Below are 18,725 nucleotides of genomic sequence, written 5' to 3'. Positions count from 1 at the left end.
GAAATGACAGTAAAGACCAACAACACACAGCCCTAGCAAAGGGAAGAATTGGATTTCCATGGTTGCCACATGACAGGTGCAGACAGGCCCAACTTGCAGTCATTAAACTTCAATTTTTTCACATTACAATCATGCAAAAGCAATATACAGTCAGTAGAAACCGTATTTCAAATACCCATATAATCATTACCTTTTTCACTTTCAGCATAGTATGCAATATAGTACATAAGATATTCCACATTTTCTCATAAGATAGGCTTTGTGTTAGATGATTTTGCCCAACTGTAGGATGATGTAAGTGTTCTGTGCACAATTTAAGGCAGGCTAGGTTAAACAATGATGTTCAATATTAAGTCTTAAATGTATTTTCAATTTACAATGTTTTCAACTTACAATAGGTTTATCAAGACATAACTCCATTGTAAGTCAAGGAACATCTCTCTATATTTTTTTTAGCTTTTTTTATTTTATTTTATTTTATTTTGGCATATTATGGGGGTACAGATTTTAAGGTTTCAATAAATGCCCATTCCCCCCTCCCCCTACAAGTCTGAGTCTCCAGCATGACCATCCCCCAGATGGTGCACATCTCACTCATTATATATGTATATACCCGCCTCCCTCACCCCTCCCACCTGCCCGATACCTTATTACTGTAGTACCGATGTGTCCACTTAGGTGCTGCTCAGTTAATACCAGTTTGCTGGTGAGTATATGTGGTGCTTGTTTTTCCATTCTTGAGAAACTTCACTTAATAGTATGGGTTCCAGCTCTAACCAGGAAAATATAAGATGTGCTATATCACCGTTGTTTCTTAGAGCTGAATAGTACTCCATGGTATACATATACCACATTTTATTAATCCATTCTTGGATTGATGGGCACTTGGGCTGTTTCCAAAGCCTTGCAATTATGAATTGTGCTGCTATAAACATTCGAGTGCAGGTGTCTTTTTTGTAGAGTGTCATTGGATCTTTTGGGTAGATGCCCAGCAATGGGATTGCTGGATCAAATGGTAGATTCACTTGTATCGTTTTAAGGTATCTCCATATTGCTTTCCACAGAGGTTGAACTAGTTTCCAGTCCCACCAGCAGTGTAGGAGTGTTCCTCTCTCTCCGCATCCACACCAGCATTTATTGTTTGGAGACTTTTTGATAAAGGCCATTCTCACTGGAGTTAAGTGATATATCACTGTGGTTTTGATTTGCATTTCCCTGATGATTAGAGATGTTGAGCATTTTTTCATATGTTTGTTGGCCATTCTTCTGTCTTCTTTAGAAAAGTTTCTGTTCAAGTCCTTTGCCCACTTTTTTTTTTTTTTTTTTTTTTTTTTTGAGACAGAGTCTCACTTTGTTGCCCAGGCTAGAGTGAGTGCCGTGGCGTCAGCCTAGCTCACAGCAATCTCAAATTCCTGGGCTCAAGCGATCCTACTGCCTCAGCCTCCCGAGTAGCTGGGACTACAGGCATGTGCCACCATGCCCGGCTAATTTTTTATATATATATATCAGTTGGCCAATTAATTTCTTTCTATTTATAGTAGAGACGGGGTCTTGCTCTTGCTCAGGCTGGTTTTGAACTCCTGACCTCGAGTAATCCGCCCGCCTCGGCCTCCCAGAGAGCTAGGATTACAGGCGTGAGCCACTGCGCCCGGCCTGCCCACTTTTTAATAGGGTTATTTGATTTTTTCTTCCTGATTTTCGTGAGTTCTAAGTATATTCTAGTTATCAGTCCTTTATCGGATGCGTAGGATGCAAAAATTTTCTCCCATTCTGTAGGGAGATTTTCTCCCATTCTGTTGTCTGTTTACTTTCATGACTATTTCTTTGGCTGTGCGGAAGCTTTGTAGTTTGATCATGTCCCATTTATTTATTTTTGTTGCTGCTGTGATTGCCTTTGTGGACTTCTTCATAAACTCTTTGCCTAGGCCGATGTCTAGGAGAGTGTTTCCAACTTTTTCCTCTAGAATTCTAATAGTTTCATACCTTAGGTTTAAGTCTGTTATCCAGCGTGAGTTGATTTTTGTGAGAGGTGAAAGGTGTGGGTCCTGTTTTAGCCTTCTACAGGTGGCTATCCAGTTTTCCCAGCACCATTTATTGAAAAGGGATTCTTTTCCCCAGCGTATGTTTTTGTCTGCTTTGTCAAAGATTAGATGACTATATGAGGATGGTTTTATATCAGAATTCTCACATCTGTTCCACTGGTCAATATTCCTATTTTTGTGCCAATACCAGATTCTTTTAATTACTACAGCTTTGTAGTATAGTTTGATATCTGGCATATTAATGCCTCCCATTTTGTTTTTGTTGCCTACAATATATATTTATTTTTAAACAACCAATATATATTCAACAGAAAATTACAACACATGAAAAGAAACAAAAACATGTGATTCACACAAAAAGCAAAACAAAAAATCAATCAGTACAAATTATCCCCAAAGTATCCCAAACACTGAACTCATTCAACAAAGACTTTAAATCATCTGATTTAAATATATTTGGAGAACTAAAGAATATCAAGTATGCAGAACTAAAAAAAAAAGCATAGGATCAATGTAACACTAAGTAGAGAATATCAATAAAGATATAGAAATCATAACAACAAAGATCCAAGTAAAAATTCCAGAGTTGAAGAATAGAATAACAAAAATGAAAAAATCACTTAGAAGGGCTCAACAATAGATATGAGCAGGCACAAAAATAATCAGTGAACTTGAAGATTTCTGAATTTAAATTATCTAGTCTAAGGAATAAAAAGAAAAATGTGAAGAAATACAAACAAACCTTCAGAGACATGTTGGATACTATCAACCATACCAATGGTTGATACTATCAACCATACCAATATATGAATAATGAATTTCCAGAAAGAGAAGAGAAAGAGAAAAGAGAAGAAAGAATATTTGAAGAAATACTAACAGTAAATTTTACAAATTTTATTTTTCCAGATTTCTTGAGATACAATTGATAAGTAAAAAATGTAAATATTCAAGGAATACAGAGTGATGATTTGATATATATACACATTGTGAGATGATTACCACAATTAAATTAATTAACATATCCATCACCTCCACACCTAGGATGGTGTTGGGGAAGGGGGATGAGGACCCTTAAGAATGCACTCAGCAAAGATCAAGTAAAAATATAATACAGTAGAATTAACTACAATCTATAGTCACCCCCACTATGCATTAGATCTCCAGAATTCATTGATCTTATAAATGAAAGTTTATACCCTTTGGCCAACATCTCCCCAGCCCCTGGCAACCACCATTCTACTCTCTGCTTCTATGAGATCAACTGTTACAGACTTCACCTATAAGTGATCATGCTGTATTTTTCAATCTGTGTCTGGCTTATTTTACTTGGCATGAAATTTTTCAGGTTAGTCCATGTTTGTTGGGGAAATATGATTGAGGAATTAATGAGATGTGGCTCATAAGACCATTATTTTATTATATCACCCAATATTGCTATATTAAAGACAGAAACAGGAGTTTGCAGGGCTTTCCCTGAAGGAATATGTGAACTCAATGCTTCACTTATCAGAGGCTGCTATCAAGGGAGGGCTCTCATAGCTCCAGTAGGGATGTTTTCCAAAAAGGCTTCCCCATATCTCAAAATCTATACTCCTCCCTGTTCCTCAAAAGGCAAGGCAGGGTAATTATGGCCCACAGGATGGGAGCCAGAGACAATGGGTGTACTTGGCCCAGAGATAGGCCCCTGTGGTTATAAACAACCTGTTCTATAAAGGTGGACTTTCTGCTTTCTCATGACTGTCTGCCTTTAAGTCCACAATAACTAAATATAGAGCCATTATACCTCTTTTGTTATACCTCTGTTAATTATAACTATGTCTTAAAACTTAAAGATTAATCCCTAAAAAACTTTATACCTATTTGTTCACATAAATAAATTAAAATTTGTTAAAAGCCCTTTAAAAGGTAGCCCTAACCCGCTACCTATATAATCCTATTCCTATAACAACTACATTCCCTAACATATAAATATGTCACTATAACAACTGATAATTAATATCTATAATTATAAAAACCTGTATAAATCTAACCATTGTGATTAAAATAAAATTTTAAGGCTCACCCCCACCACCACCACCACCAGCTGACTGAATGGACCCCCTCTTGTGGCCAAAGGAATATCCTAAAACTTAATTGCCTGCCAGGAGGAAGGAAGTCAGACATGCCTTATCATGCCCCCCTCCCTTCCTGGGGACATCCTTTGTATCCCCTTAACAGGCCTAAGGGTATGAAAGAAAAACCAGCAGGTCCTCAATTTACAAAACAAATCTATGTCCAGTGGCTTATCTCTGAAAACAGCTCCTTATGTTAAAACATTCCAAGCCTTTAGATAAAGCTTCCTGTCTTTAACCAATTACAAGCCAAAATATCTTTAAACCCACCTATAACCTGTAATGCCCCCCACACACTTCGAGATGTCCCACCTTTGTGGGCCAAACTAATGTACACCTCCCACGTATTGATTTGTGACTTTACCTGTAACCCCTGTCTCCCTAAAATGTATAAAACCAAACTGTAGCCGAACCACATCCAGTCCACTAGCTCAAGGCCTCTTGGCTGTGGCTCCGGGTCATGGTCCTCAAACTTGGCTCAGAATAAATAAATCTCTTTAAAATTACTTTACAGAGTTTGACTTTTTTCCATTGACACCATATAACTAGACCATTCACAATGATATAGTCTAGACTCCTAAATACCCCACTATTATTTTAATCTTTTTATATAAAACTATAAACTATATCTTAGTCTCTATGTATTCTTTTTCTATTTCTTGTCAATTTTCTTACCCTCTATAATGACCACTATCTAAAAGACCTGGCTTCATTAAAAAAAAAAAAAAAAAAAAAAAAAAAAAACAGCTAATCTCACGGCCCAGCCTCACCTCCTGCATATGTTGTCACGAATGATAGCATTTCCTTCTCTTTAAAACAGTACAGTATTCCCTTATATGTATGTATACACCACATTTTCTTTATTCATCTGTTGACAGACCCCTAAATTGTTTTCATATCTTTCCTATTGTAAATGATGCTGGAATGAACATGGGTGTATAGATATCCTTTGGAGATGAATACTGATTTCATTTTCATGGGAAATAAACCCAGAAGAGGGGTTTTGGTCATTCCATGGTTAATCTTTTGAGGAACCTCCATACTGTTTTCCATAATGGCTGTGCCACTTTACATTCCCAACAACAGAACACAAGGGTTCCTTCTTCTCCGCACCTTTGCCCCAACACTTTTTATCTCTTGTATTTTTCAAGAGAGTCACATTGACAGATGTGAGATAATAGTTCATGGTGGTTTGGGTTTGAATTTCTCTAATGATGAGCAATATTGAGCACCTTTTCATATACCTATTGGCCATCTGTGTATCTTCTTTGGAAAAATGTCTATTCAGGACTTTTGCCCATTTTTAAATTATTTGTTATGTTTGTTGGCTACTGAATTATGAGTTTCATATATTTTTTGGATATTAACCACTTATCCAATGGTTTGCAAATATTCTCTCCAAACCTGTAGGTTGTCTGTTCACTCTGTTGAGAGTTTCCTTTGCTGTGCAGAAGCTTTATAGTTGAATATAATCCCAGTTGTTTGTTTTCAGTTTTGATGCCTGTGCTTTTGGTGTCATATCCAAAAAATCATCGCCAAGACCGATGTCAAGGAGCTTTTTCCCTGGTTTCTTCTAGGGGTTTTATGGCTTCACATATTACATTTAATTCTTTAATGCATTTAAAGTTAATTTTTGTATGATGTGAGATGAGTCCAATTTCATTCTTTTGCATGTAGATATCATGTTTCCAAACACCATTTATGGAAGAAACTATCCTTTCCCCATTTGTATTCTTGGTGCTTTTCTCAAAGACTCGTTGACCTCACAGACATGTGCTTATTTCTGGGCTCATGCCAATACCATACTGTATTGAGATAATTTTACTTTGAAACAAGGAAGTCTGAAGCCTCTAGCTTTCTTCTTTTTGCTCAAAATTGTTCTGGGTATTTAGCATCTTCATAATTCCATATAAATGTTAAGATTTTTTTTTTTACATTTCTGTGAAAAATGCCATTTAAATTTTAATAGGGATTTCACTGAATCTGCAGATGGCTTTGGGTAGTATGGGAATTTTAACATTGTTATTCTCTAATGCATGACCACATAATACATTGCCATTTGTTTGTCATCTTCAATTTTTTCATCAATATTTTATAGTTTTCAGTGTACAGGTCTTTCACCTCCTTGGTTAAATTTATTCCTACATATTTTATTCTTCTGATGCTATTGTAAATGGAATTATTTTCTTAATTAGGGGTGTGTACTTCATTGTTATTGTTTAGTAATGTCACTGATGTTTGTATGTCAATATCAAATCCTGCAACTTTACTGAATTCATTTATTAGTTCTAAGAGTTTTTTGATGGAGTCTTTAGGGCTTCCTATATATAAGGCCATGTCATCTGCAAACAGAGATTATTTTACTTCTTCCTTTTTTGTTTAAATGCTTTTTATTTCCTTTCCTTGTGTAATTGTTTTGGCTAGAGTTTCCAATATTATGTTAAAGGGGGATGATGTTGAAAGTGGGCATACTTGTCTTGTTTCTGATCTTAGAGAAAATATTTTTGATTTTTACCATTGAAGACTGGGAAGAAGGATGAATCGAGCCCAGAGGGAGGTGGAAAGGCAACGAACCATCTGGACTCTCCAGCTTCCTTCTTTCCCCATTACTGGGCCAAGGTCGCTTCTCAGCTTGGCACTAGGATCTCCATTTGCCTGTATTTCAGAGGAAGAGGCTGGGGCAAACACCCGAACATGTGGCATCCCAAAGCTGGGCAGCCAGGGCCAAATCCATATCCCCCAACATCAGGTACCCTGGGGGTTCGAATCCCACCCATCCACCACCTGTCAATCCACCTTTCCTGCGGCCCTTTCCTGCTCTCCCAGAAGCTCCCCAGAGAAGTGCAGTTTCTCCCCACCATGAGCCCCCTCATCCTGTGCCAAGATATTCAGAATGCCAACCCCCAGGTCCCTACCCTCCTCCACACCCATCCCTGCCCCTGGCATGCCTCCTGTGAATCCCTTGGCTCCTGACATTTTAGGACCAGAAAGGACAATGGACAAGAAGATGCAAAAGAAAATGAAGAAAGCTCATAAAAAGATGCTCAAACACCACAAGCATGGCAAGCATTCCTCCTACCCTTTCTCCTCTTCCTCCTCTTTCAGCCATGAATCTGACGGAATACAGGGCCTGGACCCTTCCCTGAAGTCTCACCAGTCTGCTCTCCCATCAAGCTTCAGATACCACGTTGGACCAGTGGAAACTAGCCCTTGTGCCCCACCCCCACTCACCCACTTGAGCCTCACTCTGCTGTCCAGCCCTGACTGGCTAGGGAAAATGGGAAGAGGATTGCCATGGGCTAGCAAAGGCTGTCTTCTTGCTGCTTGGATAGATCTCATAGCTGATGAGTTTAGCAGGGAGCTGTTTTTTGAAGATGGTGAGACCTTTGAGCTAAATGCTGAAGGCAAGTTTATAATCTGTGAACTGTGATGTTTTTACTTCCTTTTGTAATACTTTTGTGGTTGAGGGTTTTTGTGGAAATTTAACTATGAAGAAAAAACTGTACCTTTTTTGCAGTGTTGGCACACTTGGGTAATTTAGAGGGAAACACACTTCCCAGCAGGCCTTTCATCAGTTGCACTAACTGCAGGGTTGCTGGGAGGTAGACCATGTGTCTCCCACCACCCACAGACCCAGTGAGACACATGGGGCCTCCCCTACTGCAGACAGCCCAGTGATACTGTGACTTTCCTTACCACGGAAGCAACAGAAACAGCACACGGATGGCTTCTGCCTCACTTTCAACTCCCAAACCTACCTCTGACATGAAACTGAAATCACACCCCGAACTCCAGCGGCCAGGGAGCCTGGGAAATGCGAGGTTAGCTTTCCTGCCTCTGCAGGAGAGGAATCCCACTGAGGACCTGCTCACCACGCCTACCACACCTCTCTCACTGCCCTGCTCAAGCCTCAGGGACAAAGTGTCAAACAGCCCAGCCAGTCCCCTCAATGCCCTTGTTCCACTGTCACTCGGTCTCACCGACCTAGCAAACCGTGCACCTTGGATTGATCCAACCTCTGCACAGCACTCATGCTGCCTGACACAATCACCAACCACACAGATGGCACCATGATCAACCCACAAGACCGAACCTCAACCAATCTTTAACACCATTCAACAGTCAGCTGTGTGTGTGACAGCTGTTCAAAGGTCATACAAATTAAGAACAGCTAGGACTTATTGAGTGCTTCTTCCTATGTGCCATGACTCTTCTAAGCATTCTACATGCGTTAATTCTTTAATCCTCAAAAACCCTCTGTGCGATAGGCATCATAATTCCCATTTACAGATTAGAAACTAGGAGACTTGGAAAGACTAAGCCATTTTTTTAAGTTCACAGAGCTGAGAAATATCTGAAACAAGATTTAAATCTAGAGCCGGGCGTGGTGGCTCATGCTTGTAATCCTAGCACTCTGGGAGGCTGAGGCAGGATTATTGCTTGAGCTCAGGAGTTCGAGAGCAGCCTGAGCAAGAGCAAGACCTTGCCCCTACTATAAATAGAAAGAAATTAGCCAAACAACTAAAAATAGAAAAAAAAAATTAGCTAGGCATGGTGGCACATGCCTATAGTCCCAGCAACTTGGGAGTCTGAGGCAGAAGGATTGCTTCAGCCCAGGAGTTTGAGGTTGCTGTGAGCTAGGCTGATGCCTCGGCACTCTAGCCTAGGCAAGAGAGTGAGACTCTGTCTCCAAAAAAAAAACAAGATTTAAATCCAGGTAATTTGACTTCAGAGCCCACGTTTTCATCATTCTGCTGACTGCCCCCACATTCTCCCAAACTGCCATCTACTATGGACTTACTCGTGTCCCCCCAAAACCCACATGTCTGATGCCTAAAGCCCAACGTGATGGAGATCAGGCCTTTGGGAAGTAACCAGGTCAGATGAGGTCATTGGGGTGCAGCGTCCCATCCCTGTGAGGGCTTCAGTCCCTTTGTAAGAAGAGGAACATCTCTCTCTCACCCCACCCCCACCCCGTGGGCGTGCACAGCGAGCAGGCAGCCATCTGCAAGCCAGGCAGGCAGCGCTCACCAAACCCAACCGTGCAGCACCCTGATCTCGGATTTCCAGCCTCATGAGACAAAAATCTCTGCAGTTTAGCCCGTCCAGTCTATGGTGTTCTGTTATGGCAGTCTGAGCAGACTTAGTCACCATCCTACCTTATCATTCATAGCAAGGGACAGGAACTCCTATTTCTCAGGAAAAAATAACAGCAGAAGCTAGTGACTTCAAGTTCCTACCACCAAACTTCCAACCGACCTGCATTTATTTATAACTGTCCTAACTCTCTCCTGTCCCCAGAGAAGACAACGCACGCCTGTTGTCTGCAGTGAGTACCTGCACCCACGGTTCAGGTCCCTTCTCCCCCGCCTGTGTCAGGAGCCTGGCTCTCTGCTGCATTTCCTTTTTCTCTGGTTTGTTCCCTGTCCCTGCTCACTCCTTCGCTGCAGGCCTTAAGCACTCCCAGGGCTGTCCCTCCCAACACCCCCTGGCCTCGCACCCCAGCTACTGCCCTGTTTCTCCGTCTTCCACGTCACAGCCACACGCCCACCCTGGCTCCGAGACACCCCTCAGCCTTCCTCCTGCAGCACTCCTCAGAGTGTCACCAGCGACCAGCAGCTGCCCAGCATTTGGCACTGACCTTTGACCCCTTTCTCCTTCCTCGGTTTCCCTGATCTCACACTCTCCTGGGTCTCCCCCTTCCCCTCTGCTATCCTTCTCAGGCTCCACGACAATGACTCCTCTTCCTCTACCTCAACCCTCATTTCAATGTTGGTGCCTACAAGTGTCTTGTCATTATCTTGTTTTCATCTTATTTTCTGTGTTCTCACTGGGACACCTGCTCCCCTGGCTTCAGTGATCACTCACGTGCTGCTGATGCCCAGGTCTGTATCCTCCCCTCTCCTCTGCTCAGCGACGGACCTGCGCTCGGCTCTCTACTGGACATCTCCCCCGGCTCCTCACGTCCACGTGTCCAGGGCTGCGTTTACCTTCGTCTTCTGACCTACGCCAGTGTCCTGTTCCCAGTCAGGGGCCCTACCCAGAAACCTGGTCCTGTCCTTGGCTCCTGCCTCTCCTGACACCCAGGGGCAGTTGATCCAGGACCTGCCAGATGTCAGACCCACTGCTCAGCACCTCGCGTGCAAAGATTTATTTTATTGTCACAATCTTAAGAGGGATAAAAAAAGTGAAATTTTCAGCTGTTTCTAGCACGTATGGATAAGGACATTGAAATAGAGCTCCCTAAGCCATCATGCTTTTTCTCAGTTTCTCTCCACCCATTATGTGGCTTCTGGAACAGGCCAACCCTGACTCACCCCTGATCCTGGCCCCAGAGCAGTGCTCGTGCTCTTCCATCTCCTCCACTCCCCTCTTATCACACTATTACAACATGCCAGGTTCCTCTTTTGTATTATATGGAACTTGAGGAAAAGAGAGATGCATTATTCTCTCATAGGGAGTGAAAGCAGAAGCTACTACTCTGTGTGTCATCTGACAGTAAATTGGTTTTCATTTCATGGGAACAGTAAAAATAATTTCGGATGATGTAACTGGGCCTAATAAAAAAGTATCGATAATTATCTTCTCCTACACAACAAATTCTCTCTCCTTCTTGTGTCCACCACCATGTTTACCTACCCTTCATGCTAACAGAACAGCCTGACATTTGCTCAATTTTTTATTTTATTTTATTTTATTTTATTTTGAGACAGAGTCTCACTCTGTTGCCTGGGCTAGAGTGCCGTGGCGTCAACCTAGCTCACAGCAACCTCAAACTCCTGGGCTCAAGCAATCCTTCTGCCTCAGCCTCCCAAGTAGCTGGGAGCTAATTTTTTCTATATATTTTTGTTGGCCATTTCATTTCTTTCTATTTTTAGTAGAGACGGGGTCTCACTCTTGCTCAGGCTGGTTTGCAACTCCTGACCTTGAGCAATCCACTGCCTCGGCCTCCCAGAGTGCTAGGATTACAGGCGTGAGCCACCACGCCCTGCCTATTTGCTCAAATTTGTAATGCAAACAAGACAAAGCTGTGTCTCTTACAGCTATTCTTTTCAATCTCCCCAGCTTAGCCTGTAGTTCCACCTGCAGCAGTCAGATTCTCAGCGATCAGAGGGAACCAGGCAAGGTCATCATTCCTCATCCCCATCCTCTGCAAAGGAACACACAAATGCACACGCACACACAGAAACACACACAAACACACGCACCCACGCACACCAGCCTCTAGCCATGTCACTATATATGAATTACAAGTAAGGTCATCTCAAAACATGCTGATTACAAACTAAAGGAGGATTCTAAGTACCCGAGAGCACTGTCATCTTCTGGATGGGTTGGAACACAGGGTTGTCTCTGAATTGTGCAGTACATGTTCTAACTCAGCTCCTTCCCCTACAGGGTTCCAGAAGCTCAGCCTTGCTGTTGGGCAAGCAGCAGATAGGAACGTTTCCAGGGGACACTGAGATGCATTAGCTAGAGCAGGCAGTGAGTGATATAATTAACTACTCTCAATGTGGTCTGTGCAGGAAGTGCCCCTGACTTGAATGAAAAACTGGTTCATATTTTCAATTTGTACCAAATGGTAAGTGGGATGGATGAACGACTGGAGGTGAACACACAAGCCCATGATCATTGTTACTAAGCCTAACCTGGCTCCAGCCACCATGCCCTGCCCCACCCTCCAGGCCATTTTGCAGACCTGGATATATACTGTCCCTCTCTGCAGACACCTTCAAGAACCTCAATGGACTCCTAAAGCCCGAAATCCAAACTTTGTAACTCAGTGTTCATGCCTTTTGTTAGTATATAGAAGGATGATTTCTTTTTTTTCTGTTGGCCATGTAACCTGAAATCCTACTAAACTCACTTATTAGTTCTAGAAAGTTTCCTAGATAGAAAGTATGTTGTCAGGCCGGGCACGGTGGCTCACACCTGTAATCCTAGCACTCTGGGAGGCTGAGGAGGGCCGATTGCTCGAGGTCAGGAGTTTGAAACAGCCTGAGCAAGAGTGAGACCTCGTCTCTACTATAAATAGAAAGAAATTAATTGGCCAACTAATATACATAGAAAAAATTAGCCAGGCATGATGGCGCATGCCTGTAGTCCCAGCTACTTGGAAGGCTGAGGCAGCAGGATTGCTTGAGCCCAGGAGCCTGAGGTTGCTGCGAGCTAGGCTGATGCCATGGCACTCACTCTAGCCTGGGCAACAAAGCGAGACTCTGTCTCAAAAAAAAAAATGTTGTCTACAAAAAATGATAAAATTCCCTGCACTTTTCAATCTGTACACCTTTTATCTCTTTGTCTTGCCTAAATGCACTGAGTAGATCTTAAAGTACAACATGGAACAGAAGTGGTAAAATTGCACGTCTTTATCGTTTCCAACATTAGAGAAAAATCCTTCAGTTTTCGTCATTAAATATGATTTTAACTGAAGGTTTTTTAAATATATCCTTAGCCAGATACATCAGTTTCGTTGATTTCTGCTCTTATCTTTACTGTTTCTTTCCTTCTGCTCGCTCTGGGTTTATTTTGCTTTTATTTTTCTGGATTCCAAAAGTGAGAATTTAATCTTTAATGAGATAGTTCTTCTTTTCTAATGTAAGCCTTTAATCCTATAGGTTTCCCGGTAAGCACCACTTCAGCTTTACCCCACAAATTTTCATGTATTGTATTTTCATTTTCATTCAGTTCAGATATTTTCTAATGTCCTTTGAGACTTCCACTTTGACCCATTGAATGTTTTGAAGTGTTTTGTATAATTTCTAAGCATTTGGAAATGTTTATGTTACCTTTCTGTTATTAATTTCTAGTCAATTACATTATGATCAGAGAATATAATTTATAATATTTCCAATATTAGAAATTTGTCAAGATTTACTTAATGACCCAGGATAGGACATAACTTAGTGAACTTATCATGTGCACTTGAAAAGAATGTGTTTTCTGCTGTTGTTGGATGGGGTGTTCTATAAGCATCGGTGAGGTCTCGGTGGTTGACGGTGGTATTCAGTTCCATGTTCCTGCTGAAGTTCCTTCTACTAGTTCTGTTACCAGGGGAGGAGTATAAAAACCTATGACTATCATTGTGGACTAGTCTAGTTCTCCTTTAGTTTTTTTCAAGTTTTGCTTCATTCTTGGAACCTCCGTTTTAGGTGCGAGCACATTGAGGGTTGTTATCTCTTGTTGGAGAATGAACTCCTTCGCCATATGTGATATCCCTCTCGGTTTCCTAGCAGTTGTCTTTGCTCTGAAGTCTACTTCCTCTGATGATAATTAGCCAGTCCTGCTTTCTTTGAAGTAGCAATTGCATGGTACGTCTTTTCCTCTCCTCTTACTTTTAACCTGCCGCCATGGTATCAAAGGCAGGCCACATGGGAATGGTTACCAAGTGATGCCCCTATCTAGGTGCACTGCTGCTGTCCCAGATGAGATGTTCCCTTGGCCATCCTCTCCTCAGGGTCCAGGTGGAAAGCCCTACACTAATCGTGTAATCACCCCATTATCATGCAGGGCCTTCGGTTTGCCTCACTACTGATTTTCTGAGGTCCTCTCTCCCCACCCCCATTTCTTCCCAGCTTCTCTCTCATTCCTGCTTCCTGTCTCAGTGAGTATCGTGTCTTTCTTCCCATCCCAGGGGTCCCCTCAGCCTGAGATGGCTGCCAAAGCCCACTCACCCCCTCGTCCCCACCCCAGTGAAGCTGCAGCCAGTGTGTGGCAATGATGATGGCTTCTCTTGGGCTAAAGTTCCTAGAGAGGAGTGGTGTCGGTAGGCACCAAGAGGTGAAGATTGAAGGGGTCTCCGCATCACTCCCGCCTTGCTGAGGGTCTCAGGACAAGAATGACAACAAGTGATGTAAGTGTCACTCATTGGAGTTGATCTCTGTTTCATAATTATGATGCCGTAAAAAGGGAATCAAGGAGGCAGCAGTGAAAGGAGGGAAAGATTGACAAATATGGGCAGGTGTCTCCCAGCAGCCTGGTCAAGACACAGCTGGCTAGGCAGTGACCTATGGGCCGGAAGACACTAGGATGTGATCTCTTGGAAAAGGCATTTCTCATATTAAACACTCACTTTCATACATAATTTCATGCTTTTAGATATACAAGGCTGCTTTTCCGCCCACTCCCCCCTCCCCCCAGCGCTGCTCCGGCTCCACCGTGCTCGCTCCGAGCTGCCGGCTCCTGCTAAGCCAGCACCACCATTGTCTCCCTTCAGCCTCCATCATGATTATCTACCGGGACTTCATCAGCCATGACTGGTGGAGGGGAAGATGGTCAGCAGGACAGAGGGTAACATTGATGACTCGCTCATTGGTGGAAATGCTTCCGCTGAAGGCCCTGAGGGTGAAGGTATGAAAGCACAGTAATCACTGGTGTTGATATCGTCATGAACCATCATTTGCAAGAAACCAGCTGCACAAAAGAAGCCTACAAGAAGTACATCAAAGATTACATGAAGTCAATCAAAGGCAAACTTGAAGAACAGAGACCAGAAAGAGTAAAACCTTTTATGACAGGGGCTGCAGAACAAATAAAACACATCCTTGCTAATTTCAAAAACTACCAGTTCTTTATTGGTGGAAAACATGAATCCAGATGGCATGGTTGCTCTACTGGACTACCGTGAGGACAGTGTGACCCCATATATGATTTTCTTTAAGGATGGTTTAGAAATGGAAAAATGTTAACAAATTTGGCCATTACTTTGGATCTATCGCCGGTCATCATAACTGGCTGCTGCTTGTCACCCACACAACACCAGGACTTAAGACAAACGGGACTCATGTCATCTTGAGCTCTTCATTTATTTTCACCATGATTTATTTGGAGTGGAGGCATTGTTTATAAGGAAAAAACATTGTCATGTAGGTTGTCTAAAAATAAAATGCATTTAAACTCAAAAAAAAAAAAAAATAGATACACAAGGCTGAACACACCTCAAGCCCCGGGAGCCCGGCTCTGCTCCTGCCTCTCAGTCCCTCCGGGAACTTGCTCTATCCATCATGCCCTGCCCAGACCAGGTCTTGAGCTTCCACTCTCCTAAAACTTTCCTCTTATCCTACGCATATGACCAGACGTCTTTCACTAAAGAAAAACAAAACCTTCTTAAGCCCTATGACCTCCCTCTGTCTGCTGATCCATTTCAACATAGGCAAGATTGTTGCAAGAAAACTGCACATTCTTTGTTTCCACTGGCAGCAACCCAATTCTGCAGTGTGGCTCTGGAGGCCATTTCTGGGATCTCTGGCTTGAGTTTGTCTCTTCAGCTCTACCTAAAACTCACAGAGCTAAAATGCACCCTTTAGTTACTGTTTTGCTCCTAAGAGTAGCTAAAGACAATGCTGTCATCTCAAATAAAAACTGTGACTAGGGGGGAGGATCAAGATGGCGGATGAGAAACACCGCCAGACAGAGTGTCTCTGCAGAAAAGACAGATTCTAACAGAAATTAGAAAAAAGAAGCAAGAAGATGAGCATACAGAGGATGAGGGCCGGAAGGAGGGGTACCTGAGACCACAGGAGACTCCACGGGAGGAGGCTGCGGAGGAGAACTGGAAGCTGAGACCGCTGGAGCAGCCGGGAGACCAGCGGGAAGGGTAGGTTTCACCTCCCCTGCATTTGGGACTGCTGGTGGGCTCCCCAGCGGGTGGAGAGACCTGCGGACACCAGCCCAGAGACGGCCGCCACCAGCTAGTGGTGAGCCTGTAGTGGACGCGGCACCAGGCTCCCAACTCCCTCCGGGCACCTACCTGTGCACAGACCCAAGCCACGCGGCAGGCACCATATTGCCTCCTTCTCCCCTCCCCCGACCCTACCCATGGCTGCCCAGAGAGACAATACAGCCACCAGCCAGAGGCACCTCCAGGGAACAGGACTTTCCCTTTTGGGACCCTACAGTTGACTAAGGGGAACTCAGACTGTGAACTCCCTACCCGCCAGCCCTCCCAGGTGCTGCTGGCACAGTGTTCCCAGGAGAACGGTGCAGACACAGAGGCTGAGAGACATAGACCCAGCTTGGGCTCCCTGTGGGTGAATTGGGACTGGAACTCCTCTCCATGGTGGGAATACAGTTTGAACTCTGGGACCCAGAGGTCGGACCTGCAGACCAGATCCCATGCACCAAGGTCTAGCATCGCCCGGGCACAGAAGGGATATACGTAAACAGCCTACTGAGGTGGGTGTGCCTTCAGGGGCAGATCAGCATCCTAGAGGGCAACCCTACTCCCAAAAAGAGGCCGTATGCCCAGCCCAGGTGGCATTCCTGTGCAGGGATCCTCCCTGCCGGCATCACAGTCCGGGGAGGCCTGGTGGTGTGTGGTCTGGCCTGCTGGCAGAGGCCCAGGAGTAGCTACGGAGTTGGGGAGGGTGGAAAGAAGCAAGGCCCGCTCAAGACTGCGGGTCTCAGACAGCCCCACCCCCACAAGCAGACTTTTTGGCTGAGTAGGGCCATTCCAGCCCCCCCTGACAGCTTTTCCTGGAAGCAGAGAACAGAACTTTGACCCCTGCTAAGGGCATTGGTGGTGCCTGAGGGCAGGCTTACCCAAACCAGATCCGCCCAGAACAAGAGCTGACAACAGGACACAAAAACAACAGCATAGACTGTTCCTCCAAGCAAGCGCCACCTACTGACAGGGACGGCATCCTGCACAGTCTTTTAACGGCACCTACTGACTCATACAGGGAGTGGTCGAATCTCACCCACAGACACCACCTAATGGCTCAGAAACTAAACAAGGTGTGTGAATACCCAAACAAAAACCTAAAGGAAAGAAACAACAACTGATCGACATGGGAAGAAATCAACGAAAGAACTCAGGAAATATGAAGAACCAAATGGAAAACACACCCCCAAAGAGGAGCACGAGCCCCCTAGAAATGGACACCAACCCAAATCAGGCAACCAAAATGACAGAAGAGGAATTTCGTATGTGGATCATAACAACACTCACCGACCTGCAACAACAACTCAATAACCAACACAAAGAAATCACAAAAAGCCTCCAGGACCTAGAAGAAAAGTTCCCTAAAGAAATAGACACAATGAAGAAAAGTTTAACTGAACTCCTAGAAATGAAGAATCAATTTTCAGGGAACTAAAAAATACAGTGGAAAGTCTCAAGAACAGGGTAGATCAAACAGAAGAAAGAATCTCAGAGATTGAAAATAACACCCTCCAAATAAATAAAACTTTCACAGAGATACAGCAGAGAAACAAGAGAAAAGAGCAAAGCCTACAAGAGATGTGGGATAATGTGAAGAAGCCTAATGTGAGGGTCATAGGGTTGCTATAAGGGGAAGAAGACAACACTCAAGGGTTGGAGAAGCTATTTGAAGATGTAATAGAGGAAAATTTCCTAGGCCTTGCTCAAAATCTCGATATACAAGTTCAAGAAGCTCAGAGGACCCCTGGAAGATTCAATGCAAACAGGAAGATGTTAGGACATGCAGTCATCAGACTGACCAAAATATCAACTAAAGAGGCCCTTCTAAGAGCTGTAAGACGAAAGAAGTAAGTGACATATAAGGGAAAGCCAATTCGAATAACACCAGACTTCTCTAATGAGACTTTAAAAGCAAGGAAAGACTGGGGCCCCATTCTCACTCTTTTGAAACAAAACAATGCCCAGCCTAGAATCTTATTCCCTACAAAACTAAGCTTCATATATGAAGGAGAAATAAAGACATTCTCAGAAAAGCAAAGGCTCAGAGAATTCACCAAGACAGGACCAGCCCTACAAAAAGTACTCAAAACAGTGTTACGCACGGAACGCCATAATAAAATCTCACGAATATAAAAACAACCAAAACACAAAGATTAAAGGCCAGATAATACAATGGCTCAAGAGAAATCAAAACAACAACATCCAACCCAACAGAAAGAACAGTAATCTACCTTACCTATCAGTTCTCTCAATAAATGTGAATGGCTTAAACTCTCCAATCTAGAGACATAGGCTGGCTGAATGGATAAGAAAATACAGGCCAAGTATATGCTGTCTTCAGGAAACACATCTAACCTGCAAGGATGCATATAGACTAAAAGTAAAAGGGTGGCGATCAGTATTCCAGGCAAGTGGAAGCCAAAAGAAGGCTGGCATGGCAGTTCCACTTTCAGACGATTTAGTTTTTAAACCAACAAAAGTAGTGAAAGACAAAGAGGGTCATTATATAATGGTGAAGGGCACACTTCAACAAGAAGAGATAACAATTTTAAATATATATGCACCCAACTTAGGTGCACCCAGTTTCATAAAGCAAACCTTACTGGATCTAAGCAAATGGATTAATAGCAACTCCATATTCACCGGAGATTTCAACACCTCACTGACAGCACAAGACAGATCCTCCAAACAGAAAATTAATAAAGAAATAATGGACTTAAACAAAACCCTGGAACAATTGGGTCTGACTGACATCTACAGGACATTCTACCCAAAATCCACTGAATATATGTTCTTCTCATCAGCTCACGGGACATTCTCTAAGATTGACCATATCCTAGGACACAAAGTAAATCTCAAGAAATTTAAAAAAATAGAAATCATACCGTGTCCCTTCTCAGATCACAGTGG

At 43.2% G+C, this 18,725-nt stretch overlaps 1 protein-coding gene and 1 pseudogene across 1 annotated transcript in view; one reads left to right on the top strand and one right to left on the bottom strand.

Moving 5' to 3' along the window:
- The window catches only part of LOC105873096 (SLAM family member 8-like), a 215,728-nt gene that overhangs the window by 20,705 nt on the left and 176,298 nt on the right, over positions 1-18,725 (bottom strand). The window lies entirely within an intron of this gene.
- Positions 14,418-15,067, top strand: LOC105873210 (translationally-controlled tumor protein-like; annotated as a pseudogene).

The sequence above is a fragment of the Microcebus murinus genome, chromosome 2, assembly GCF_040939455.1.
Source record: "Microcebus murinus isolate Inina chromosome 2, M.murinus_Inina_mat1.0, whole genome shotgun sequence".
NCBI lineage: Eukaryota > Metazoa > Chordata > Mammalia > Primates > Cheirogaleidae > Microcebus > Microcebus murinus.
The sequence above is the reverse complement of the archived record's forward strand: the minus strand, read 5'-3'. Positions and strand labels throughout refer to the sequence as shown.